At 41.7% G+C, this 27,952-nt stretch overlaps 1 protein-coding gene and 1 non-coding gene across 7 annotated transcripts in view; one reads left to right on the top strand and one right to left on the bottom strand.

Annotated features, from left to right (window-relative positions):
• The window catches only part of KIAA0232 (KIAA0232 ortholog), an 82,909-nt gene extending 55,304 nt beyond the window's left edge, over positions 1-27,605 (bottom strand). For 5 of the 6 annotated variants that reach the window (XM_064488291.1, XM_064488298.1, XM_064488303.1 and 2 more), the window contains exons 1-2: positions 27,479-27,590; positions 17,056-17,176 (exon numbers count right to left, since the gene is read on the bottom strand). The gene's annotated coding sequence lies outside the window, so the exon portion shown is untranslated. Of the gene's footprint in view, positions 1-17,055; positions 17,177-27,478 lie in introns of all 6 variants that reach the window. The other variant, XM_064488293.1, reaches the window with a different exon arrangement.
• TRNAA-UGC (transfer RNA alanine (anticodon UGC)) lies at positions 1,523-1,595 on the top strand. Its single transcript has one exon. It is a non-coding gene; the product is annotated as a tRNA-Ala (tRNA).
• Positions 27,606-27,952: the final 347 nt, after the last annotated feature.

The following is a 27,952-nucleotide window of genomic DNA, read 5'->3' as shown; positions in this document are numbered from 1 at the left end:
CAACACCTGGACACACCATTAAAAAAACCCTATTTAAACCAGTGATAAACAGGAAAATCTCAAAGTCACCAGAGAAAAAAGAAACATTAGGTAAAACAGAATCAAAATAAGGATGACATCAGCTTTCTTGTTGGAAACAATGCAAATGAGAAGATAATGGGGCCAAAACTTTACTGAAAAAAAAAAAAACAACCACCACCCTGTCAACTGAGAAGTCTATACTCATTAAAAACACATTTCAAAATGAAGGTGAAACAAACTTTTTCAGACGTGAGAAAGCTGAAAGAATTCACCACCAGCAAACTTGCCCTGAAGGAAATGTTAAAGGAAGTCCTTTAAGCAGAAGGAAAATGATACCAGAACAAAGTGAGAATCCTCACAAAGGTACAAAGAGCACCAGAAACAGCAACTGCATTTTTCTTGTTATTTACGTAACTTTAAGGTAATCGAGTATTGAAACAAAACAACAGTGTATTCTGAGAGTTGTAACATATATACGGCAACAACAGCATTAAAGACCAGGAGTGAGAAAATGCACCACTACTAGAATGGGTTCTAACGTATTACACGAAATGGTATCTCTTGAAGACTACGATAAGATAACTGTTAATACTCATAATAAATTTAAAAGGTCTAAAGAACCAGTTAAAAGGCAGAGATGGTCATAATGGATTTTAAAACACTAAGACCCAATTATAAAAAAATATATTAAAAATTCTACATTAAAGGCACAAGGAGGTTAAAAGGATGGAAATAGAGATACCATGCCAACACCAACAAAAAAAGCCAGTGTCTACATTAATATTTGACACGGTAAGTTTCAGAGCAGAGAGTAACAGATAAAGAAGGTCATTTCATAATGACAAAGGGGTCAATCCATCAAGAGGACAAAACAGTCCTATATATTGTATACCTAGTAGCAGAGTTCCAAAATACACGAATAAAAACTGATAGAACTGCAAGGCGAAGAAGACAACTTCACAATTTTACTAGGAGATGTTAATACCCCTTTCTCAACCACTGAAAGAAGCAGAAGTCAGAAAATCAGGAAAGCCTTCCATAGAAGATTCAAGCAACATTATCAACCAACTTGACCTAAAATAGACTATATTCTGGGTCACAGAAAAAGTTGCAACAAATTTTAAAGGATTCAAGTTGTATAAAGTATATTCTCTGACCACCTGGAATTAAATCATAAATTAGTAACAGAAAGATGTCTGGAAAATCTCCCAAATATTTGAGAAATAAAAAACGTATTTCTACATAACAAATATGGCAAACATGGAATCAAAGGAGAAATTAGAAAGTATTTTGAATTGAATGAAAATAAAAATACAACATATCAATATTTTTAGGTTGCCACTAAAGCAGTATTTAGGGGAAAATTTACAGCACAAAGAGCCTATATTAGAAAAGGTCTCAAATCAATGACCTGAGTTTTCATCTTAATAAACTAGAAAAGGAAGAGCAAATGAAACCTAAGCTAAGCAAAAAAAAGGGAAATAAAAGATCAGAGCAGGAGGGAGGGTATAGCTCAGTGGTAGAGCACATGCTTTGCAGGCATGAGGTCATGGGTTCGATCCCCAGTACCTCTGTTAAACAAAAAGGAAATAAATAAGTAAATCTAGTTATCCCCCGCCCCACACACAAAAGATCAGAGCAGAAATCAATGAAATAGAAAATGAAAAAACAATGAAACAAAAAGCTGGTTCTTTTACACAACAGAATGGACAAACCTTGAGCCAGACTGTTCAGGAAAGAGAGAAGACAAATTACCAACATCAAGAATGAGAGGTGAGATCACTACAGATTCTACACATACAAAAAAGATAATAAGGGGATACAGGAAAAATTTTACACCAATAAAATATACTTGGATGAAATGGACGAATTCCTTGTAAACATAAATTACCAAAGTTCACTCAAGAAGAAATAGAATGAATAGCCCTGTATCTATGAAAGGAACTGGGTTTAGTTTAAAACTTCCCTACAAAGAAATCTCCAGGCCCCACTGGCTTCAAAGGTGAATTCTACTGGATATTTTTAAAAAGTAGAATGCCAGTTCTGTACAAACTCTTCCCAAAAACTGAAGAGGAAATATTTCCCAAATCATGTTAGAGGTCAATGTTATGACATCAAAACCAGACTAAGATATTACACGAAAAGAAAACTACAGATCAATATGCCTCATGAATATAGATGCAATGCAAAAAGTCTGAACAAAATTTTAGGGAATTGAAGGAGGAGGTATAGCTCAAGCACTAGAGCACATGCTTAGCATGCATGAGGTCCTGGGTTCAATTTCCAGCGACTCCTCTAAAAATAAGTAAATAAATACACCTAGTTACCTCCCCGCCTCCCTCCGCAAATGAAATAAAATAAAATACATTTTAAAAAATTCTAGGCAATTGAATCCAACAATATACACCAGATCCAGAGAGTACGGAGGTATGAGAAGAATGTCGTTAATAAAATTTATATAATCATCTTTGCCAGAGAACTTCTAAAATACTCGTTTCACCGTGAACAACTTAGTATAAGGCTTTTTTCAATTATTTAAATGCATGAAGGCCTTAAAAATTCACACCATGACCAAACTGGTTCACTGTAAAGACTGATAAATACTGTTGAAGATTTTTATCATGTTTATTTTAAACATGGTATCAATCCAACCACAGGATTCTCTCAGTTGTCATTAAGAGATTTAGCCAAGTGAAAGGGTTCAAGAAGTAGGTGAGAAAAAAAATAGGCAGATAGGCAGACAAATGAAAAATAAAGCAAAACATCGAACCCCCATGATCTCATCAAAGTCAGTTAAAACCGTCCCTTGCATCATTACCCCAATGGAATGCTTGCTGTAACTTGTTCAATAGCTGGAAAAAAAAAAAAAAGCTGATTCCAAATGATTTTTAAATTGGCCATATCCCTAGAGCTATTAGTGATTAAAATTAGTTTTTACTCTCTATATAGTACAGACTCAGAGGACTGAGGAAAAGGCAGAAAAGCCTGGTATGTCTGGTAGCTTCAGACTACTCTGCAGTCATCTGGGCAGCCAGCACCTGTCAGTGGACACTAATAACGTGGGTCTGAGACAGGAGCACCCCACGCTGGCTTCCTCTTGTATCATGAAGACGGGTCTAAACACTCTTGGAGCTCAAGAGTGTCCATCCTCCTTATGTGAACTTAAACTGTTAGCAGAAGACCCGGGTATAAAGTTCTGGGTCATAACTAAGCTTCCCCTCCCTAAGCTGCAAGCTCTGGTAGAGGGGCGAACATTTGACCAAATTAGACACTCTTTATTTCTAGTTCTGAACTGAAAATTATGTTTAATTTAAACTTATTTCAGGTGGCCAAAACAATTCAGGGATCTGACAAGCACGTGCAAAACCCATTTAACATCCATTTGGCAAGTTTAAGAACAGAGCTGGAAAAAACTTGTCTATTCGCCTTTATATACATTCCAAATGTGAAGTTTAGTCAGTATGAAGTTAAACTGCATTTTAGTTTAAATTCTCTAAAAGAGTTTTAAAGAAAAAGCACCACCGTATATACACGGTATATTCTTTGCTTTGCATCATTTTTTCAATCCTCCCTTCTCCAAAGGATTACGCTGAGAAAAAAGGACCTTCAAATCACCTTGAGCATCCTTCTCCCATGAAAAATTAACCCAAATTATCCTAAAGATTGGGTTGTATTAATGATAATTTAAAAGGTCCAACAATAATACACTTATTTTAAAATTTCTTTTGTATTTTTTACTTTAAATTTTAAATGGTTTCTATTAAAGATACCAAAAAACACATATAGCTAATTAAATGCCCATGGATGCGTGCGCCTTCTTTAATTCACAAAGGAGGATGCAGAGTAGACAGTGCGCCAGCCTAATGGCCCATAACATGCAGGCTTCCGTAGTCTGTCCACCGCGGAGTTTTGTGCCCATAACTTCTTGGAGTCTTTGTTTTCGCATCTGTAAAGTAGAATAAATACTTGCTCTCCCTACTTCTCAACTTCTCACAATGCTGTTGCAGCGAGCAAATGAGGAATGCATCTATGTATCGGTGGCCTCTGCATTTCACAAAATGTCATACAAATGGAAAGCAGCATTGTGACAAACTACCCCCCTTAAACGGTTTCTATTTGCTTACTCTTACAGCGTCCCTCAGTAATATGAGTACCTGAAGAAGTTATGTAAAATACACTTTCAGAACAAAAAGTAACTTCCTCACTATCCTTAAAAAAAACAAACAAAAAAAACAGTTAACTATAAAATCACCTTCATTTGTAATAATCTAGTTCCAGTCACACCAAAGCCTTTCCCCTTATTCAGTAGCAGTTTGGTCTCTACTAGATTCACGTATGGCACTGCCAAAGCCCCAAGTGGTGACACGCAGGGGACGAGCCTGGAAACACCACGGACTCCTCTGCTGTTGTTCATGTTCTGGAAGTGCACATCTGCAGCTCGGTCTGCACAGTGAAGCCACACTATCCCCAAACTGTACAGACCCAGGAGCTGAGCACACGCTGGCTTCCTTCTGAGGCCTAGTGTACAATTTCTAGACGTTTGAAGGACTCTATGATTAAAAATAGCCCTGGTGGTGAATGAAAATCATCTCCCAAAGACTGGAGCAACTCTGTGCAGGCTTGGGGATCAACGGAAGCCTCAGGTCTAATATTAATCAGAGCCTGGAAATGAACGTGGTGGAGTGAGCAAAATGTCGGTCGAGCCCTGCTCACTCCCACGACACCCCGGCAGAAGCCCCGTGCCACCCCCCCCCCACACACGCCGTCTCCAGGGGTCAGGACCCTGGGGCCTGTGACACTTTCAGTCAGACCTGGGACTAGAATAACCAACTGAATTTTAAAAACAAAAGCATTTAATTCTTTAGTCTACATGTGTTTAGAGTGATATAATTAGTCCCAAATGATTTGTCCATTAAGGAGAAAAGAAAACAGATCTAGGTAGTTAAGTAGTTACATAAGTACTTTTCCAACAAATAGCCAGACAAAACATGGTAATCCCACAATCTTTAAATGAGTGATTTAATAACGGAAGGGGTTTTTTTGGAGGGGGGTCAAGGGGGAAACTGAGGAGTAGTTTTGAAGAAGTTCACTGATCTTCCAAAATCTCATCCCTTATGTAACAATGTTCTAAGAAATGTGGCATCTTTTTTATACCCGTTTGTAACACCACATACATTACTGAAAATAGTTCAGATTACAGCTCTCATTAGTGTTCTTAGCCATTCAGGGTGTAAAAGGAGTGTCTCCCACAAGCTGGAAGAGACACACCCTGTATAGTTAAGTGTCTTCAGTGCTCACGCAGAGCAGATACATGGCAGACTGATTAAGGCACTTCCCTTCCTTTTTTCTAATACATTGTACGTAGTTTTAGGTTTGCTCAAAACTCATAAAAATTACTTCAAAAAGCATAATCTGATACTATGTTTGCGGAATGTTTTCTCAATGTACTTGTGTTACAACACAACTGATCATAAAGAGCACCTGATAGTAAATAAATCTATCCAGCCAGTTATAATCTGGCTTCTCTGAGCAAAACATAAAACGTGGATCTTGTCGAGAAATACCTGGACAGCTCTGTTCAAGCAACACATTCACTTGTTGAAGCGTTCTTTCAGGCTCAGAGCACTTTTTTCCTGCTCAAATTTATCATATATACTTTTAATATATTACTTTTATTATATATAAAAATTATTCATATTATATAAAAGTATATTATATATACTTATATCATTACAGTATTTTTAATATGAAAATAGAAGGGCACCAACACAATTTCTCTACCCTATTCACTGTTAGTATGTTGGTGGGATTATCGGTGTTTTTTCCTTTGCATAGAACTTAACATTTTTTATTATTTCAATATGTTAAATAATAATATATACTTTTGTATCCTGCATTTTTCACCTAACATGTCATCCTAGTGCTGATCTAGGGTCTTATTACACTGTCCAACATGATAGACACTTGTCACATGTGGCTACTTAAATTTAAATTAAAAATCAGTTCCTCAGCCACACTAGCCACATTTCAAGTGCTCAACAGCCACATGTATCTTGTGGCTGCTGGGCAAATACAACAAATAGGTCATCTCCATCATCACAGAAGTTCTACTGGACAATGCTGGCTTTCTCTCCAACAAGTGACCATGTTGGGCTAAACAAAGAATCATTAGCTCTTCTCAACAGAGTTCATACACCCTTACTATATGCCTGCAGACTGTACAGGACACTCTTCCATACACCCAAAAAATGGGGTGCTAATCACAGCTACTATTTTCCCCAGGACCCTAAATTAATACCTTCCAGGCAAACCAGAGCATGTACTCCTGTAACGAGGTAGCTGCACACATACACGTAATCCTTGCCTGTTATTTTATGATCTCAGTGCATCAATTTGGAACACAAAGTGTTACTTATTCCCTTCAGTAGGTGGCCTGGCTAAAGAGGCAATTTACAGCCACAAGAGAAAATCCACAGATAATCTATAACCTAAACGAGAATTCTATCACTAAAGATAGGATCCAGGGCTAAAAGCTGATCATGCATATCTGTTTAGCCGGCATAACCAGAAAACTACATAGAAATGGACAATCAGACCCACAGTCTCCTTCCCATCTAGAAGTGTGTCAAGTCCTCGGATATGATTAAGGCTCTGTTTTAAAATAATATAATCAGTAAATCAAGTGTGGGACATGAGTTCCTTCTATGCAAACTGGAAGAACTGCATAATTAATTAAGAAATTCCATTTTTATTGCCAGGTTATCAGAGTAAATTCTTCAGTGACAAATAAAATGAGTTCTTTTCATGAGTGTAGGATTGTTCTTACAGATAAGACTACTACCTGATAGTTAACAGGAGCTAGCAAATGCCTTCATAAATTGCAGGCATATAACAGGCCTGGGTTAATCTATACGTTTAAAAGATAAGGAAGAAAAACAGAACCAACTACATGATGATAAAGTACAGGTGAAAGCACCTAGTTCTCCAGAAAATCAGAAGTACTAAACAGACTTCCATGAAAGCAAACAAATGAGACCTAGATCAAGTGTGTAGTGAGACTGAATAAAAGGAAAGAGCTTTCTGTCCAACCTGGATGAATTCTCCTCTACTGACTGTGCTACTGTCCAATGCTTACAGAAATCAAAGTTCGGGTCAGCTTCTGTGTTCTTAAACTTTCACCAGTTACTAAGGAGATGAACGGCTTATGTAAAGTAACACTGCTTTACTTCTAACTCGTACTTGACTGGAAGTTATCTGATGATTCATACTCATCTGTTAATGCTTCTGGTTTGAAAAGCCAAACTGCTTTTCACAGATCAAAATTTCTTTGCAGGTTAACACAGTACAGTAACCAATGACGTGTTTAGTTCATCAAGATCTATTACATGTCAGAATTCTTTAGCAGGACTATAAAATGGTAGTTTTCATGCCTTCAAAATAGTCCTTCTGGAGATTTAGAAAAGTGCCCTTTTTTCCCTAGAAGGGGCAAATTTCATGCCACAATTTACAGGATCAAAAAAAAAAAATGCATGAAGCCATTTGGGTTAAAGGGCAGGGGGAAATGTACACACTTACATCTGAAATAAAGAATTAGTGCTCTGGAAAAAGATTAAAAAGCAGCTACCAAATAAAATCCAAAAATCAAAACAAAGTTCATTATCATGAAATTCTAAAAAGCATTTAGAAAAACTGTTGGAAAAGTGATAGCACAACTAAATTTTAGAGACCTAAAAACTTCAATTAGGAGAAACAAACTGATCTTCACTCTAAGAAATGCAAATTTTCACAAACCCAAAGCAACCCAAAGCAAGTTTATTTGGAAACAAAAAATTCAAACAAGTAGATTTTTATGATTTGTGAAAATGCACAAAGTTCTAACATGATGAAACCCACGCTGTCAAGGATGAGACATTTTATTAAGTAAAATACTAGACCATTGTGTATTTTTCAAAGTGATGCTTTTGCCTGTCAAAACGTCTGTGCGTGAGAATTCTATAGCTTTCAACTACTCATCTCAAAACTACAAAGTGACTATCTTCTGAGTTTCAATAAGCAGGGGGAAAAATGGCCTGAAATTCTACAACTCACTGGTAAGACAGTGGGTCAATTTTTTTAGTTACTATTAAAACCCATCAGCTAAGTAATGCACATTACAGTTCTCCAAAATGAACCTGGGTAATAAGCAATACTTGGTAATGTTTTAATATTTATCAGTAAGATATCTGATTTGGTATAAAAACGTTATACAGATTATCAGACTCATATTCTACTTACTAGTTAGAATTTTTTAAAAATCAGGATAAAATTCTCTATTTGATTCTGCAAAAACATATACATTTGAGAACTCAGAATAGGTTCCAAGTACGTATTTTCATTTTGCATCCATTTTATATGCTTCAAAGATTAAATCAAGTTTTTAGATGTGACTTTTAAGATAACCATTGTTATAGTTAGTTACAGCACCTAGGAAGCTATTTAAATGAACAGTAATGTCATCATTTAAAAGATAACCTGCTACAGTTTCCCCAAGGTGTATTCTGGGTGATATAAAAATTTATTGTTTTTGTTATAGAACTTGTTCCTTTTGCACAAATTAGGGAAATAGCAGAACTGAAACAAAAGTAGGTTTGTTTATTTTAGGACAGCCTGAAACGTTTTATTATGATACTGTGCATCTGGAACCTCTAGGAAGCAAACAAAGAAGATAGCATTTTCCATACTTGTTAAGGATCCCTTTTGTATTCCTCAGAACACACTTTGGTAAATATAACCTTCTAACCAGAAAGAATTAACATTTTTCCCTAAGGCCCAAGTTATAAGCAAGACATAGATTAGCTAGGATCCTTAAGTTCTGAATTTCCCAAGATTAAAAAGTTAAACTGCAGATACAATTTGCAAACAAGATCATTAAGCGTACCCTCTCTTTTTCTTTTAAATAACCTGCATAAACTGTACAGTTCTATATAGTAAGTCAATCACTATTCCTTTTCTATGGTTATCAGAAGCTTCCAGAATCTCCCTTCTCCCCTGGGTGGGCCACGTTCCTCATTTATTATCTTTGATTACATACACCCGGAAGCTCTTGGCTGATGTATGCATTCTCTGCAACACTGCAAGGGCAGGGTCCACTGTGACGTCCCTCCCTGGTGCACACCATGTGCAGCAGCAGGGCAGGCACCTGAGCACCAAGGAGCCACTGAGATAGCCTTGCATTTGCTCCTGCTTCACACAGCAACCAAGCTATTTTTCAGTGGATCAACAGACAGACATCTGACAATACAATGTGAACAGCAGAGCTGCCACTAACAGTGACCCCAGGGGCTGGTGGAGGGGCAAGCTACATGATTAGTACTTACATTTAACAAACTTCTGCTGGATGTCAAGTATAGTTACTAAAAAAGATTTAGAAATGTTGCCAAATGTAAGTGTACTCTGAGGCATTCCTGAATCTGAGAAACATGCTGAGAAGCCCTACTACACTAGGAGCCCAAGTGACTACTGACCTATGGCATTCTCCCTAGTTCAATGAAATAGGCTTCCTCCTCAAAACGCAAAACATAAGTACTTTAAAGACAGGTTAACCATATTCTTGAAAAATATATTTAAAATAGTATATTCAGCAAAGTATGATACTCAACAAAGGTGATACATTTCGGATTAGAACTTTACACTAATTAAAACCCCTCACCTCAAAAAACAGACTGAAATGACTATCTGTAGAGTCCACTACAGGTCAAAATTCTTTAAAACTTCACAGATATGTTCAAATCATAAATATTACATTAAAAAGGTAAATGTAAAGGAACAAATAAAGGTAGCAGAAATATACACAGCATGGTTTAGAAAAGCATACAAATAAAGATAGAAGAAAAATTTAACTATACAAACACTAAACATAAAAGTTAACTTTCAAATTACTCATGTCAAACATAAAATTAATTACTCTTTTCTTATAGATTCTGCTCAAGTCTTCTATCATGTGAAATACTTGATTTGGGGGTTAGTAAAGAGTATTCTACTCAAATGAATATGAAATTACACAATTCTAGAACAAAAGAGATTACCATCCCTTGAAACAGTTAATACATTAATCTTATCCAAATGCATTTTCCAGGTGTTACCTAACTACCAGAAATTAGAACTACTGTAGTGATTTCTGCCTAGAGTTGTGTTATAGACCCTTTGAACATTTATGTTTCAACTACTGAATGACCGTGTTAAAGATCTATGTAATTTACGCAAGTGTCAAATACCTACAAATCAATTCTCCTACTTGGACCTCTCAGTCTGATATTTCCAACTACCCAGAGGATATTTCCACTTGAACTTAAGCTAGCTGGGCCTCAGTCTGTACAAGAGCTGCACATATACACACTCATATTTGACTATTATCCTTCCTTCAGTGTTCTCATTCTTTCCTTCCCTGAGATAATGTCAGAACAATTAATTTCATTCTTCTGGGCTCCCTACATCACCAACCTACTGCACCTGGCTCTATACCTGAATCACCACTGTGTATTCTATTATGTTGCAGCAAAATTTCCTTTGTGCCTTTTTGTCCTTGGGGGAGGGGTAAGATGAAGCACAGTGGAGCCAACACTGCCCAGGCCACCTAGAAGGCTAATTAGTGCTCTACCATGACCGTTGCTGGGAAAGAGGCAGGAATCTTGCAAGTCTGAGAAAGAGTTAACTGAAATATAAGGATACCGCCCCAAAGATCTGTGATCTTTACAACAGGAGCAATTGGGGGTTGGGCTGAGACAGTCACCTGAGGGTGAATTTTATGTGTCAACTTGACTGGGCCATGAGCGCCCAGATATTTGGTTAAATGTGATTCTGGGTGTGTCCGTGTGGGTGTTTCTCAATGAGATTAGCCTTTGAATCAGTGGACAGAGCAGAGCAGACTGCACTCCCCAGCATGGGTGAGCCTCACCCAGTCCACTGAAGGCCTGAATAGAATAAAAGCCTGAGTAAGAAAGAATTCTTTCTCTCGGCCTTGTCTTCCAACTGGGACATGGGTCTTCTCCCGCCTTCAGACTTGCACTGGAACTTCACCATCAGCTCTCCTGGATCTCAGACTGAAACTATACCCTCAGCATCCCTGGTTCTGGACTTTCCAGCCTCCATAAGCACATGACCCAATTCCTTACCCCACCACCCTCACCCCACCCCCAGCCCGTCGGTTCTGTTTCTCTGGAAAAGCCTGCCACAACCACTTCAGGCAAGCAGCCCTGTCTCCTTCAACTGTTTTCTAGAATGCAGCCTGCTAGTGAGATTAGCGTTTGCCTTTATTACAGGTAAAACATCTGTGTGTAGCACTTTTCAGTCATAAAACATAAAAACACAGGAAGTACCACACAACCGAGAACTAACACTTTATATTTATTCGTCCACTCCTCCCCGTCCCATGCCACTGCCTCACCAGCCAGCGGTGGCCACTAACCTGAACTGCGTCATTTGATTTTTTTAAAATAAAACTTGTCACAAATGTACATATGCTTAAATGATAAGCATGTTGTTCAGCTGTACTTCTTGAGCTCTATAAAATGCTATTACGATGTATATAATCTTCTGGGACTTTCTTTTACTCAGCCATTATGTTTACTCAGCAGTACGTTTCCAAAATTCACTAGTGCTGTATGCAGTTTATTCACCTTTACTCATTTTATAATACTCCATTATATAAATGCCATTTTATTCAATCTCCTGTCAATGAACATCTAAACTGTTTCCAATATTCTGCCGCTATAAATACAGCAGCTACGAACAGTCTTGTATTTGGCTCTCAGTACACATCTCTCCTGAGTACGCAACCAGAAATGAGACTGGCAAGTTACAGGATACCCAATGGTGAACTGTGGGAAATAATTTTACATTATCTTACAAAGTGGTCATACCAGTATCACACTCCAATCAGCAACGCACGTAAGTTACTGTTTAATCCACATATGAACACACAGTACTCAGAGACATGAATTTTTGTCAATGTGGTGAATGTTAAAAAAACCTTCTTAGATTTAATTTGCATTTCTCTTACCATTGATGATGAGCACCTTTTCACAGATTTATTGGCTGTTTCCTCTTCTCTGAACTACTTGTGCGCAGTTTTTACTCATTTTTCTGTTAGACTGTTCCTTTTTTATGAACTTCTAGACATTCCTCACACATGGACCTTAATCCCGTGTCAGTTATATATACAGTAACTTTTTTTCCCAGTGTGTGGCCCATCATTTTATTTCATGCTATCTTTTGATAAAAATGTTTAACTTTAATATGCTGAGTTTATTCATCTTTTCTTTAATTGCTGGCACTTTGTGTCTCAAGACTTTGCTCATCAAAATGCGGGGCATGGGCCAGCAGCTTTAGTATCTCCCAGGAATTGGTTAGAAGTGTAGACTCTCAGGCCCCCTGAATCAGAATCCACATTTTACCAAGTTCCCCAGATGACAAATATACTTCAAAGTTTGAGAACATTCTCTTCAGATATCGTTCCTTACCTAAAGGTCAGAAAGATAACTGTATTTTCTTCTAAAAGGTTTCAAGTTTCTCTTCTCACACCTGTGGCAGGCTCAATCTGTTTCCAACTATCCTTTTCCTCCCCTTACCATCCCTTACTCAGCCATTCCCTGTTGTCATGGGATGGACATCCCCGCAGGACCAGTACATGCCCCTGCACCATTCCCCATGATTGGTTTGGCCAAGAGACTGCAGTGGATGTGACAAACAGAAGCTTCAAAAGTGACCACGTGATTCAGCCTGGCCTCTTCTGGTAACACAGGAACAGCATGTCCCAAGTGGGGAAGCCTCTTCAGCACAGGTCCCAGAGCGAGATGACACCTAGAACAGAGCCACAGCAGTGGATCGGCAGCAGCCAGTGTGCGATCTGAGCCAGGAAAAATGCCTGGCATTTAAGCCACTGAGATTTGGGGTTTAGGTCATCAAAGCACAATTTCATAGAATCCAATAAAATATCCAAGTCCTTATTCACCTACAACTTACCTATACCTAGAATTAGAGAAGCAGACTGTGAAGAGGGCATCTGATCCCATCTTTCCCAAACAGAAAACCAACTGTCCAGTATCACTGATGGATCAGCCCTCCACCCTGATCTGTGACACCCCTTCTCTCCCGCACCAGAGTTCCCTACGACCTCAAGCCTCGTGCTCAATATATTCATCCTGCGCCAACATCACACTTGTCTTCATCACTAGACCTTTACACGAAGTCTTGAGATTCCTCTTCAGGAGTGTCTTCCCATTCTTGGCCCTTTGTTCTTTCTTATCATTTCAGAATCAGACATCACATTCTATGCCAAGCTCTGCTGGAATTTGATTGGAAATGCATTAAATATACAGAACAATTTGAGGAGAACTGACTGCTTTCTAGTATTGAACAAGGGCCATTTCTCCATTTATTTGGGTCTCCTTTTATGTCTTTCAAAAAAGTTTTGATTTTCAACACACAGACTGTGGCTGTTAGATTTATTCCCGGATACTAGGTTACAGGTTCTCTTAGGTCTTCTACACAGGCATTGTCTGCACATGACCAGAGTCCTGCGTCCCAGCAGCCCAAGCCCAGCACTGCTGTCCTCTTACTGTGCGGGCTGGCCTCCAGGAGCGCGGTGAGAAGTGGCATCAGTGGGGCGTCCTTTGTCTTGTACCAGATTACACAGGAACCATTTCCACACTTCCTCACTAAGACTGATGTCTCTTGGTTTTCTGTAGACATTCTTTTTATTAGTCAAGACTATTTCCTTCTGCTTGACGTTTGCTAAGAGCATAGACAGAGCTCAGTCACCTATACCTAGAACTAGTGAACAAAGACACTTTCTTCACTATAACCTAAGTGTGGTTTTCTTCCAGCAACAGCAGAAGCAGCTTTGTTTACTGTATCCTTACTACCTAAGTGTTCCCTTTTTACAGATGACGAAACTGAAACTTAGAAAATTAATTTCCTCAAACAGCAAGAAAAGAGGAAGAGCTGGGATTTGAAAGCAGACTGAGCTAACTCCAGAGTCAAGCTCTTCACTACTATAGACCATTTGACAACAATCACAACCACACAGAAGGAGCTTTCTGGTCCTAAAAGGAATGACTTTAGCAGTAATGGTCTGCATCTAACTATGGCTTTCTAGGAATTACATTCTGCTTTAAGGTAGTCCCAATTTGACCACGGATTCCTTCAGGGGGCCTTCAAATCATCAAAGCAGGGCCAACAGGGGAAAGAAAGAGGTAGGATTAAATGAACTAAGAATTTGAAATTTAGAGTCAAAAGGTTTCAAATTTTTGAGAATGAGCTATTGCTCCAAAGACCTTAATGCCACTGATAAATATTTGGAAACATGCCAACAGATGGCTAAAGAACACCAAGGAAGTTTCAACCTAACCAAGAGAACAGCAGGTTAGCACAGAAGTTTAAGAAGACCAGTAGGTTTAATCTGGGAAAGAAAAGCCAAACGCGCCCTGTGACTGTTCACGGCCCCCTCTGCCGCACACGTCTACACGCCCCCTACACGGGGCGAGGGCTGAGGGCGGTCACAGAGAAGAGGGAACAGGCTTACCTTGTATTTCTCCACAAGGTCAATCAATGAATCGAGTCAAATCAATCAAAAATTTTCTAAGAAAAATACTGTCCAACTGCAGCAGACACTTACGTGCCACCCAGACCGCCAACTGAAGGCTGCGCTGCTGGCTGCGGGAAGCGCTGAGTCAGCCCTCGGGGGCTGCCTCAGCTGCAGAGAGCTGGCCCGTCCTGCCCTCTCCCAGGAGTCACCTCCAGTGACTGATGAGAGAATACACGTTCTAGTCTAGGTTAGTCAAGGGCTAGACTAGGTTAGTCAAGGGCTAGTCTAGCTGCATAGTCTCCACGGGTAGGCTAAGGCTGTGGCTGGGCCTGCATGGCAGCCCAGCTCCTCCCTTCTGCGGGTGTGGACCCCTGGGGTACTTGTTAATCAACATTCTGCATGCTAAACTGCCTGCAGGTGCTTTCCACAGGCCCCACCTACCAAAGGACCCATATAGGACCTGATGCCCCATCGGATTCACATGCCCCTTAAATGTATTTATCAGAAACCACCACCATTTGGCATACCTTTACTTTGTGCAAGACACAAAGCAGCTTAATCTGGAAGGCAATGGTGGCATGCTGTCTAGTAATTTTAAAGCCAAGAGAGTGTGATTTCAACACATGCATGAAATGATCCTCCTCATACATCATTGCTCTGCAGAAAAAACAGAATTCACAGTTCTACTCTACTGAAACCCTGTGTTTTATGTTTAGGAACACGGATATGCTAACCAAAGTTCTAGGCATAGCCATCACTTTCAATTAATAACTCCTTTCCATTCTCTTACAACCACTACTTATATTCATTTTCAGTCTACCTCTCTTCAGGCCATAATCCAATGAATCATGTTCTTATAAGATGGAAATTTGGACAGAGACACACAGAGGATGCCACATCAAGACAGAGGCAGAGACTGGACTGATCTGTCTATAAATCAAGAAATGCCAAAGACAAATAACTACCAGAAACTAGGAGAGAGACACAGACTCAGAACCTCCAGAAGGAATCAACCTTGCCAACATCAAGACTGCAGACTTTTCTGGCCTCCAGAACTGAGAGACAATGTTTGTTGTTCTAAGCCACTCAGTTTGCAGGACTTTACTCCAGCAGCCCTAGGAAACAATACAGCACTTCCCACCCGATGTATGATTGAAACTGCATTTATTCTTGAACAGCTTTTATCTTGGTAAAAAGTATACGGGGCTGTGACAGTGAGGAGACAGAAAAGGCTAGTTTTGGCATCAGAAGCGTGCCATCTCTACGCTCAGAGAAAGAGCACCTAATCTAGTGTTGTTCAAACCTTTCTCAAGATGGTAGAACCCAATACTATACCAGAAACAGGTTAAAACGGCACAGGTGAGGAGGCAACTGCCCAAACACCCATCTTCCTGTCATTCCACCTCCTGCCTCCTGCCATAAGTATCCAGGCTCTCTAGAATTCTTTTATCCACCCATTTTTCATTCATTCATTCAATAAATATTTGAGCATCTACTCTGTGCCAGACAGTGCTTTCACAGCATGAAAAAAACAGCTAAGTCAAACCTCATTTTGTGGATTAAGAAACTTACAATGTATTCAGGGTCCCAAGGTGAGTCAAGACCAGGGCCATCGTGGGCCTAGGTCCGAAGCTGGTGCCCTTCCTGTCACACCACTCACCCCTCATCTAACCTGTAGATGTGCTGTCATGATTTTCAAGGATCAAAGCAAAGCCTTTTTACTGTGCATTCAGCATATCCTTCTTAATCAAAGTTTCTGGTTGAGCCATTACTGTTCACTGTCCCCACATGTCCACAGGCATTTTGAAAAGCTGACAGACCTGATGCCTGAGCCAGAGGGAAAGTGAGACCAACCCTACCCAACTGCAGCCACCGCAGTATGCTACCTGAGCCTTTTCAAGGTGATGGTCTGCCTGCCCTGGCAAGGACTGAGTACGTTCCACTCAGGAGTCTCGTTTCCATGACAGCTTCCACCACATGGCTAGGGGAAAAACTTATAAACACTGTTCTTAGATGTACAAGTGTGTTCTTTATGGAACTGGGAGAATAAAATGCGGGGGGGGGGGGATGATAACGTCTAAGGGGAAAAACATTTGCCCAATACACCTATTGAGATAATAAAAATGAGGCCCACGAGCTGCACCGGAAGGTCCTCAGACCACCCACTGGCAGTGGAGGGCCAAGCCTGTGCTGCAATCCGGAGCTCCGAGCAGTGATCAGGACCGAAGTGGATGGGGGTGCCAAACCACAGGGACTAAGGGAACCAAATGAAAACCAAATGATCAGTTTAGATAGCGGATGGTAACATTGTAGCTAGGTCCACTCTAGGGCCTTAGTGAACATTAAAAGGTAACCTATGGAGCTTAGAAATGGAAAAAGGAAGGTAAGATACTCTCACAGTAGTTTCATCAAGGGAAGGTTGCAGGATGAAAGAAAGCCCGGAGAGCAAGGCTCCGAGGTCAGTCACTTGCCTGCATTGACTGTGTCCAATCTTCTAAACGTGGGCTTCTTCCTATTGCCGGGCTGATTCCACGGAGAGGCTACATTACATCTCCTGCTGAACAGGCTGCTTTCTTGTCCTGATGACACTCACTTAAAAAAAAACAAACAGTACAGGGAAAGATCCCGATCTCACAAACCACCTCCAAGAGGCAAGCCCATCCATGACCTGGTGCTCAGGCCTCCCTGCTCTCTAGTACTTTCGTTTACTCAAGTTCTAGAGAAACTAGTGAAGCTCACTTGCCCGGAGACCACAGCTGTTATCATCCGCAATCACGCCGCCTTCATCGGCCCCTCCACCCCGGGCTCCTCCTCCTGCCCTAACTCTGCACACTCAGTCCTTGGACTTGTCTGTTTACATTCACTTCTTCCATCGGCATCACCCAACAGAAAACTTGGGTCACACCTCTGTAATTTAAAATTTTCTAGTAGCCATATTATACATTAATACTATATTTTATACAACTCAAAAGATCCAAAATGTTATCACTCCAAATAGAATCCCGGTAAAAGATTACTGAGCTATTTTACTTCCTTTTTTTCTCATACTAAGTCTTTGAAATTCAGTATGTATTTGATGTTACAGAACATCTCACGCCAAACCAGTTACACTTCATGTGCTCAAAAGCCACATGCAGCTCATGGCTACCTTACTAAACAGCACAGTCCTAGATGGTCTCCAGCTCCATGATTTTAAATACATCTATGTAGAGATTACTCCAACTTTCTCTTTACTCTGCTTCCCTCTTGTGAACCCCAAAATTCTAGAGCCATCAAGCTACTAGACAGTTAGGTGTCTAATTGGCATTTCAATTTATGTCTAAAAAACAAACCTCTGGGGGTGGGAAAGGATAAGTTGGGAGTTTGAGATCTGCAGACACTACTATACATAAAACAAATAGCAACAATAAGTTTATACTGTATAGCACAAGGAACTATGTCCAATATCTTATAGTAACCTATAATGAAAAAGAACATGAAACGAGTATGTATGAGTTTATGTGTGATTGAAACATGCTGTACACCAGAAACTAACACATTGTAAACTGACTAGAGTTCAATAAATAAAAATAAATAAAATGAAATAAAATAAAAACCTCTGAATTCTCACCACAATCCTTGCCATGACCTTCCCAATGATGGGCAAGGGCAAGTCCATGTTTCCACTGCTCAAGCCAAAATCTCTGGCATCATCCTTGACTCTCCCCCTTCCGCTCACAATCCATACCTAGCCCACCACAAACCCTCTTATTTCTGCCTTCACAACGATCCCCCACCGGGGTCTTTCACCTGTTCTGCCCTCTCCCTGAACAGGGCTCTGCTCCTCAGGTATCTCCACATCTTTCCCCCATCCTTCCCCCAGGTCTCAGCTCAAAGTGTCATCTTACCAGAAAGCCCTTCCCTGTCCACCCTAAACAGCACAACACCCTTATGTTCTACTTTATTTTTCCTCTCAGCACAAAATTTTCACTCGGCATGTGTATCCATTTCCTTACTCGCACTGTCAGTCTCTCCCCAACCCCGGCCAGGGCAGGACAGCATGGTGGCCACGAGGTAGTCAGACAGCCCCTCAGGAGAACCTGCCCTGGGGAGCCCAGCTGACTGACAGCCTCATGCTGCTACGCATTCAGAGTCACCACAGCAAGGATATCAGGCCACGAGTCCCTTAGGCTGCTCCCAGCAATGCTGGCCAGGAAGGGTTACCAGGCCCTATCTGCACAGAGCCCAAAAGCCTGGCCAAGGCTGTCTCCAAACTGCCCTGGCCCAGCCCCCCCCATCGCTCCCTGCACAGGGTGACACCCCCTCAGGGTCACACCTGCATGGAAGTCAGGAGACCCTTCCTAGCACTCTTGCTCCCTCCCTCTCCTTGACTCTCACTGCCAGCTCCTCCGGTAAGTCTCCTACATGTCTAACCATCTTGACATCTCTGCCTAGGACACTGCAGGCAGTCAAGTACTGTGTGAATGGATACACCTGGAGGAAGGGTCAGGCAGTAGAAAGTACGTGAACTTTAAGTTGCAAAGATGGAAGTCTGGGCCCATGCTCTGCATGCATTACGTGCAACCTTAGGGAAGCTTCTCGAGACCTCGGAGTCGCAGTGTCATCCTCTGTAAAACAAAGACAGCGCCACCTCTCAAGGGTTGTCAGAAGGATTGAAGGACACAGTTTACCTGAGGGCCCGAACAAAACCTCACATGCGGGAAGTGCTTTAACAAGCCTGAGCTCATTCTCCTCCTTAGGCATTTTCTGCAGCTACTTTTAAGGATCCTTTACCTTTTCCCCTTCACCACGAGCTCTGACTACTTTTTAATAAAGCCCCAAATAATCCTCAATACCCACTAGTGAATCCCTCATTCAACTGAGCCTAACTGATGAATAAACTTTATTTTCACTCTAGACTTGCTCTAATGGGCTTAGGGTTTATTTGACTAGATTTTAGACAGTGAAATCTCATCAGAGACAGGTATCTTAACACTGTAACTTAAGTTGTTTCCCTAAAGCTTCAAGCACACTTAAAAAAAGGCAACAACCAATACAAAGTCTAAAACTGCAGTTCAGTACCAATTTCTTACTAAGGTTTTTAGGGCTCTTTAAATTTTTTTTTAAGTTTCTAGCAGTCTACATCATTATGGAGTTTTCCAAAAAAACAGTACACACTGACTTTACGTATTTTAATTTAGCAGTTTTTTAAGAAGACTCAAGTGTGATGTGTGTGCACTTGTACTTGCATTTCAAAAAGCCCCTGAGTGGACGCACTAAACTGTGGAGGAAGTCACTCACAAGGAGCGGGGTCAGGAGGCGTGAGGATGAGGGATTCTCCCTTTCACATGCTTCCGTTTCTATAGGGCTGGCTACATAATGCGTGGGGTCTGGTGCAAAGTGAAAATGCAGGCCCCTTGCACAAAAAAGAGCATCAAGACTGTGACAGCCGAGCATTAAACCAAGGGACGACCCTCTGTGTCAGTACAGGGTGCTGGCTCAGGAAGCCAATCCCGAGCCTTTATAACTTTTATTAACCTGGTATTTAACATGAAATACAAAGAACTGTCTTCCTTGATAGTACAAAATCGCACCACAGGACTACTTCAGAGAAAATATCCTGCCTGATGTCTAGAATTAATTTAAAAAATGTAGCCACCAAGAAAAATTTTAACACGATCAATGATAATTTAGAGAAGTTAGGAACTTTTTGGTCAGTTTTTTTTTATTTTAAAGCTGCTTAGAGTAAGACGGTTTCTCACCTAAGTTTCCCAAAACATATGGATAAAAATGCTCACTGCCTCACTGTAACTAGGAGCCCACCCCTTACAGTTAAACAGATTCCGGCTGGTGCACTCATACCGTGGGATACTAGGCACATTAAAAAAAAAAAACACAGTGAAGTAGATCTGTTTGTGCTGATATGGAAAGCACTCCAAGATACAAAGTTTAGTGTTTGTTTAAACAGAACACTCTCTACCATGACACCCAGTTTTTAAAAGCATAAGCATAAATTTTTTCTATGATAACCAAGAAGCTTATCAGTGATTTTTCAAGATGACTACAGGACAGGAAGGGGCACAAAAGAGGAGATTTATTTTTCATCTTATAACTTACTATAACATCTTATAACTGCTGTTTTAGATTTTTCAACACGTACTTTTTAAAAAATAAATAGGCTTTATAAGAGTTATTTATATTCAAAATAACGCTTTGGTCAAACATACAAAATATACTTTGATAGTTTTAAATTAAGCTTTACATTTTATAAAAACAAGAAATTCCTTCGATGGTACCAGCAAAAAATTAACAAGAATACAACCAGTACTTAATTATCTATGGTGGTAATCAAAGGAAGCAGTGACAAGTAACAACCACCACCAAAAAAAGGATCAAAAAATGTGTCTATTTAATTTCAACTTTTTCATGGTGACCATTCTGTAATGTATAAAAAGAACTGAATCACTATGCTGTGCACCCAAAACTAACACAATATTGTAAGTCAATTACACTTTAATAAAACATTCGTTTTCAACCTTTCCCATCATTAAAATCTTCAGGAAAGATGCTAACAAGGAGAAAAATGTTAATCAGATACCTTTGAAAAGGCTAGTAATTGAAGAAAAAAATAAAGAGCTTGAATAAATCCACAAACTGGGCAAACAATTTTGAAATAGTTATGTACTGGCTATTACAATTCCAAAGGTACTTTGGAAAATGTAATTGAACTAGAAGCAAAGTCCCAACTGAAAGGGAAAATAAACCTCTCCCCACTTTCTACCTCCCGCTGTGATTAACAGCCACATTACCAAAAAAGAAATTTCAAAGTATGTTGAGGCCCACTTCTTTATACTCACTTATCTCCAAGTATTTTTTCCCCCAAGAGGTGACTGACCCATTTTATTTCAAGGTGTATACTGAGTGACTGCTCCCGGTGCCAGGCACTACAGACACACAGCTCGCTTCCAGGCACCAGACAACCACATACACACAAACACACACATATACACACGCTGCCTGTATTCACAGGACTCACATTCTTTCATCACTCTAGCTAGAAACACACACACACAAAGCAACACACCCTCAAGCCGCTGTGCAATTATTAATCCTCTAACTGTCCGATTGCTTTTATTTCTAATAGATACTAGTCCATCCACTGGGACAGGCCTATCATCCCCAATTCTTCGGGACAGATTTTAAAAGAGATTTATTAGAAATATATAGATTTCCAATGACTAAAAAAGCTCATAATCATATATGTAGTTAATGTAAGTTAAATAGCAATCAATACATATTCTTACGTTGCTGCTAGTGGGGAATTCCATATTATATTAGAACCAACAGATACCACCTTTTAAAGCTTCTGGATACAACTTGACAATAAGTCATGCATATAAATTTAAAAATAGTAACTAAATATTTAATTAAGTTTCAAAATTGCAGCTCGTTTTCCTCATCAGCTTCTCCCCATCTAGCCGGGGGGGGGGGGGGGTTAAGACTACTGAGCAGACAAATGGAGAGACAGAGGACTATGGAGAAAGCCTACCAACAGGAAAAAGCTTTGGAGATGACATCAAAAACAAAATTTCAACAGTCATTCCAAATACCAAGTAGGGAGATTCTATTGCTCAATGTATAATTATAAGACATAGATTAAAATGAAAACATGTGCTTTACTGAAAATAATACACAGTGTAAAATTTGACAATCCACTTACACTGACTTTCTTAAGCCACATGCAAAAAATCTGGCTCACCTACAGAAGGTTTGCCTGTCTTCAGAGTAATTTTGGACCATCATCATGAATCTGCTTGTGCAGAAGCTCCCTCCAACCAGATATGCATTTTTCTGCTTATTCTCAAAACTAATCAAAGAATGGAGGTGATGTTGGAAAGACCAGATGATTCTTTTTTCCTTTACACATGAACCAGAAATAAATCTGTCAACAGTTACAGTAACCGGCATATATAATCAACCAACTACGTATCCACTAGTGTTCTCCACACCTGCTCCAACTAATAGCTAAAAGCTGCCACTTACTGAGCACTTACTGGGCCCTGTTCTGAGTGTGTCATGTGGATATATGAAGCTCTCATATAAAGCCATTCCCACAAAAACAGACATATGGATCCATGGAACAGCACAGACAACCCAGAAATAAACCCACACACCTACGGTCAATTAATCTTCAACAAAGGAGGCAATAATACACAATGGAGAAAAGACAGTCTCTTCAGCAAGTGGTGTTGGGAAAGCTAGAAAGCCGCACGCCAGTCAATGAAGTTAGAACATTCACAACGCACACAAAAATAAACTCAAAATGGCCTAAAGACTTAAATAAGACAGGACACCATAAAATTCCTAGAAGAGAACACAGGCAAAACATTCTGACATAAATTGTAAGGTTTTCTTAGGTCAGCCTACCAAAGCAATAGAAATAAAAGCAAAAATAAACAAATTGGACCAATTAACCTTGTAAGCTTTTGCACAGCAAAGGAAACCATAAACAGAACAAAACAGACAACCTATGGAATGGGTGAAAATATTTGCAAACGATGAGACTGACAAGGGCTTAATTCCCAAAATATACAAACAGCTCATGCAACTCAATAACAAAAAAAACAAACAACCGAATCATACTAAGCCATTCCAACCCTGTTTCCCATCTGCTGAAATCAAGAAATGGAGGGTGACTGAGTTAATTCAATCAAGCATTTAATGGACAAGTACTATGTGAAAGACTACATTGCACACTAGAAGGAATCAGGAATGGATAAGATTTTCCTCTCTTCCCTTAAGGAGTTTAAAACCCACGTAAAGAATAAACTAAAAAGTTAAAAAAAAAAAAAAAGCTGAGTGCAAGTATCATCCAACACTGTGTGGGGGAAATATAATGACAAGTTAATTCTGAAAATCAGGGGAAGCCTCTTTCATAGAAGTAGAAGCATTTAAGCCAAGCCTTCAGTACTAAGGATTCTGGTAAGGAAAAGGCAGAAAGGACATTCCAGTAAAGGAGTCCAACAAACAACCATGAAAGTGGCTAGAGGTCTAATGTTAAAATATAAGCTGATGAGAGAGGAGCAGTAAAATTTGAAGCTAAAAGTTACAATGAGGCCAGATGGCACAGGTCTCAGAATGATTTACTAACCCTTTAACACTAATTCTCAACCGGTCAGGTGGTGGTGGCTCCAAGGTGGAAATCTTCGTAGGAGTAAGCCTACAGCCAGAACTAGGTCATATCCCACAGGTGTGATGGAGTCGGGGGAAATGCTAAGAACCTCTGGTATATACCTGGGGGGGGAAGGGCATGATATGATTTGATTTGCATATTGAATAATTCTGGTAGCAGAACACAGGAGGACTAGAGAGGAGAGAAATCGGGAGGCCAATCTGTAGGCCTAAGTAACAACCTACACATGGCCTGACAAGAGCCAGCGAGGGCAGGGGTGGAAGAATGGCTGAGGAGAAAAAAAAAAAAGTTGATGGAAAAGACACACGGAAGCAGACCTGATAAAAATCTGGTCAAGAAAGGGAAGACTCAAAAAATTGTTCCCAGCCTGGGTAACAAGGACAAATGTGTTGTAAAGTAATACATCTTATTGCCTTATATCTGAACAAGGGTGTGCAGTACACACAGTACAGCCCACTTTAAGTGACAATGCAAAGCAAACATAACGCGGACAAAGCTGTTTTCATTTCACGAAAAAAAACTGGAGTCCAAGAGTTAAATGACTTGCCCGTGGTGACCTGGGGGTGAGATGAGCCAAGACACAAACCTGAGTCTTTCAAATACCCAGGTCTGATGCTCTGTAAATAAGCCCCCTCAAAAGCAGTTTACTTTTTACGGATATAATAAATCTCTCCAAAAAACCACCCAGTGTAATGGAATGTAATCTGCTGGGAGTGCAATTATATTTCACAGATAAAGAATACTTTAAAACTTGTCCTCTGATCCCCTCTCCCAATAGACAGTGGCAGTGACTTCACTCAGCAGTGCTGGCTCATGGACCCTAAAAGTTTCAACACAGATGGCAGAGGTGGACATTTGTACTTTGTATAAAAATATCACTTGGTATTTTGTGAGAAGTCAAAAATAACTGAAAAGAAATATGCCAAGTATTAACTATCTTCAACATAATAAAACTGCATTTCCAGTGTTCTGGTTGGTATTCTGACATTTGTTATTAAAACACTTTATAATAATAATGCCCTCCATAAGGTGGATTACAGACTTTGACTTCATTTGGCAAACATTTGAACATTTTCATGTTTAAACCCCTGAACAAGGTATTGGGGGTAAAATAATGACATGGTCACCACAGCCAGAGTTCAACATACACATGTGACACAGGCAATAATGAAAGTGAAAATTTCGAAGTGAGGATTGTGACTGCAGAAATAATTCATTTTGATAGGATTTCCTAAGGGCTCCAGAGAGGACATAAAATCTGATGTGGACTTTTAAAAAGTGGAGGGGGTGGAAGTGAGACAGGGCATTCCAATCAGAGAAAAGGACAGAGGGAAGAAGGGGTGAAGCAGTTGGCACGCTCAGAGAACCAGGAGTGGTCTCATTTAGCAGTACAGTGTGGAAAGGGAACAAAGGGGACCAGCGAAGTTCAGTCTGACTAGGCTCAGACTGGGAGCTGCCTTGAACGTGAGGCTGGTGGTCTGGATTCTAGTCCAAACAACAGGCAATCTTAGAAGCTTTCTGAGCCACAGACTGACAAGATCCAATCTGTGTTTAGGAAAGATGACCTCACAGCCAGGCAAAGTGTAGACAGGAAGGGGTGGGGAAGAGTCTGAAGACCAAGCTTTAAGCCAAGAAAGGAATCTGAAGCTCTGACATAACAGCACTATCTAATATTTTTAAAGGGACTGAGTGTTGATGGAATGATTTCACATCTCCCCTCACTTGATCATCCCAACCATCCTGTGAGACAGGTATCATCACTGTTTCCAATTTACAGACAACAAACTGGCTCAGCCGCCATTAATGGCTCCAAGTCAAATGTTGCTAAAACAGGGAGAGTTCTACTCAGGCTCAGTACTCTTCCGCACAATGCAAAATAAAAACAACCCAACTGTTTCTGAAAAGTGCTACCCTAAAATAAAGCACAGAGTGATAGATATCATTAGAGAAATGCTAAAAATCCATTTAATTTTCTTAAATGCTTACAACTTGTGTAACAAATAAACTACCCTTAAAATAGTTACAGACTTGATGATGTTAACACCATGTAAAGTCTGTACTTTTCTTTAAAAAACAAACAAAAAAAATCTGTACCTCTGATTCTACTTCCTACAAAATTAAACATTTAAGAGTAATATTCTCTTCTCCCTTCAATGTTTCACTGGCCAAATTGGCATTTCATTTATGAAACAGGCTTAAGTGAAAACCATTACACACGTGCCCAAACTGAAGCGGTAAATATTTTTTAATTACTAAAAATTAATTATTTAGCAAGTAGAGCTGTCAACTCTAGAACATAGTAAGTATTAATTGCAAGAAGCTTACCTATAGGTATGCAAAGGCACAATTTCAGAAATAATTTTTGTCACAAAGAAATGGCATAAAGATCCTGAGAAGCGTTTATGAATGGATCAAGCCAAAATAATCGATGGGAGAGTATTTGACCTTCAGGATGCAGAGTGGTATTTTCCCCCGTTAAATTCAAAGTCCACGCAATGGTCAAGCTGTTCTGGCACGGGTCTTAGCTTGCACAGGAGAACCCTAGCTTAGGGATTAGATTGTACAGTTAAGTTTTATCCACAACATCACCTATTATCAAAACGCTTGCCCCCGACCCATCACCAATCTTCCACCACGGTTTCTCTAAACAAGCAAAGACTCAAAGATGCAAAATCGATTCTTAGGAACTTGGACGAAGTACCCAACCTAGAAATCCAAGAACCCAAATCAGGTAATTATTAGCAGAAATCATACTTAGTTAAACCATTCCAACGAACCGCACGTCGCCCTACCCGCTTAATCTCCTACACTTTTTATTAGGTTAAGTCTCCACAGCTTGCCTATAGAGGACAAAAACTGTAATGTGGTGAAAGAGAAATCAAAACTAGGTTCTGCCTCGATTGGGGTCTGCTGCTAAGACTGGGCAGGCCCTGTCATCCGCGCACCGCCCGCTGCACGCTAAAGCCCGGGGCAGCTTGCAGCACTTCCCCCGCGACAACCCGTTCCTCGGGGGCCGAGCTCCGAAAGGCAGCCGGGGACGCGTGCGCGAGAGGGCCCTGGTCCTCTCCCACCGCGGCCGCGGGTGACTTTGCGGGCCCGTGGCTCCCGCGGGCGGCCGTAACCTTCGCCGAACCTTGCGCCGCAGGGCCCGCCCCGCCGCCAGGGCCCGCCCCGCGCGCGCAGAGCCACAGGCCCGCGCGCCCGTCTGTCCGCGCCGGCCCCGCCCCGCTCCGCCCCTCCCCCGCCGGCAGTTTCCCTTCCCGGGCCCCTAAAGGACAATGAGGAGGGGAGGGGGCGGAGGGACGCAGCGGGCCGAGGGCAGCGCAGCGAGCGCCCACCCGCCGGCCGGCCACTCCGGGAGTCCCGCCGCCGCCACCGCTCCCGGGCTCCATGCCCGGCCGCACGTCCGCTCCCCTTCTCGCCTCGCCTCCCCCCAAAGAGCCGCTCCCAGCGCGGCGACACCGGCCCATTGTGCGGACTCATCGTCCGCCCCGCGCCCGCCCGGCGCGCGGCGCGGTGGTCTCCAGGGCAGGGGTCCCCGGGCCCGCAGCCCACCGCACGCCCGCGGCCCGGCCGGAGTCCTCGAGGAGCCCACGGCCCGGCGGGGCGGCCCGGCCTCCCTCAGGCCGCCCCAGGAACCTCTTGGCGGCGGCGGCGGTGGCCGGCCCGCCCGCGCCCACCCGGCCGAGGGGCCCCAGCCCGTCCCAGCCCGCCTGCCGTACCTGCCGAGCGGGCGGGCGGCGCGGCGGTCGGCGGGGGCGCCTCCTCACTCCGAGGGCTCCGAGCGGCTGCCGAGCGCCGGGCGGCCCTGGCCTGCGCCTTACGTAAAGCGGCGGCGGCGGCTCCGGCGCCACTCGGCGGAGGGCGGGAGGCGGCGCGCCGCGGCCGCTCCGCTCCGTTACCCGGCAACTGGCCTCAGCGCCCCGCCAACCGGGCGCGCTCCATATCCTTCCGCCCAGGCGCGGGGATTACATCAGCGCCGGCCGCCCCGCCCTAGCCCCGCCCCTCCGACCGGCCCGGGGGCCTCGGGGAGCGGGTCCGCGAGCCGAGGGCGCTCGAGTCGGGCGGATCCCTGCATCCGCGAGTGGGTGCTGGAAGCCGCTGGGAGGTTGGAGGGCTGGGAGCGTCGGAGCGGAGACGCCCCCCGCGGAGGGGCGCGTGGGGCTGCTTTTTGCAAAAGCCCTAAACTCCGCAGC

Source organism: Camelus dromedarius, chromosome 1, assembly GCF_036321535.1.
Source record: "Camelus dromedarius isolate mCamDro1 chromosome 1, mCamDro1.pat, whole genome shotgun sequence".
NCBI lineage: Eukaryota > Metazoa > Chordata > Mammalia > Artiodactyla > Camelidae > Camelus > Camelus dromedarius.
The sequence above is the reverse complement of the archived record's forward strand: the minus strand, read 5'-3'. Positions and strand labels throughout refer to the sequence as shown.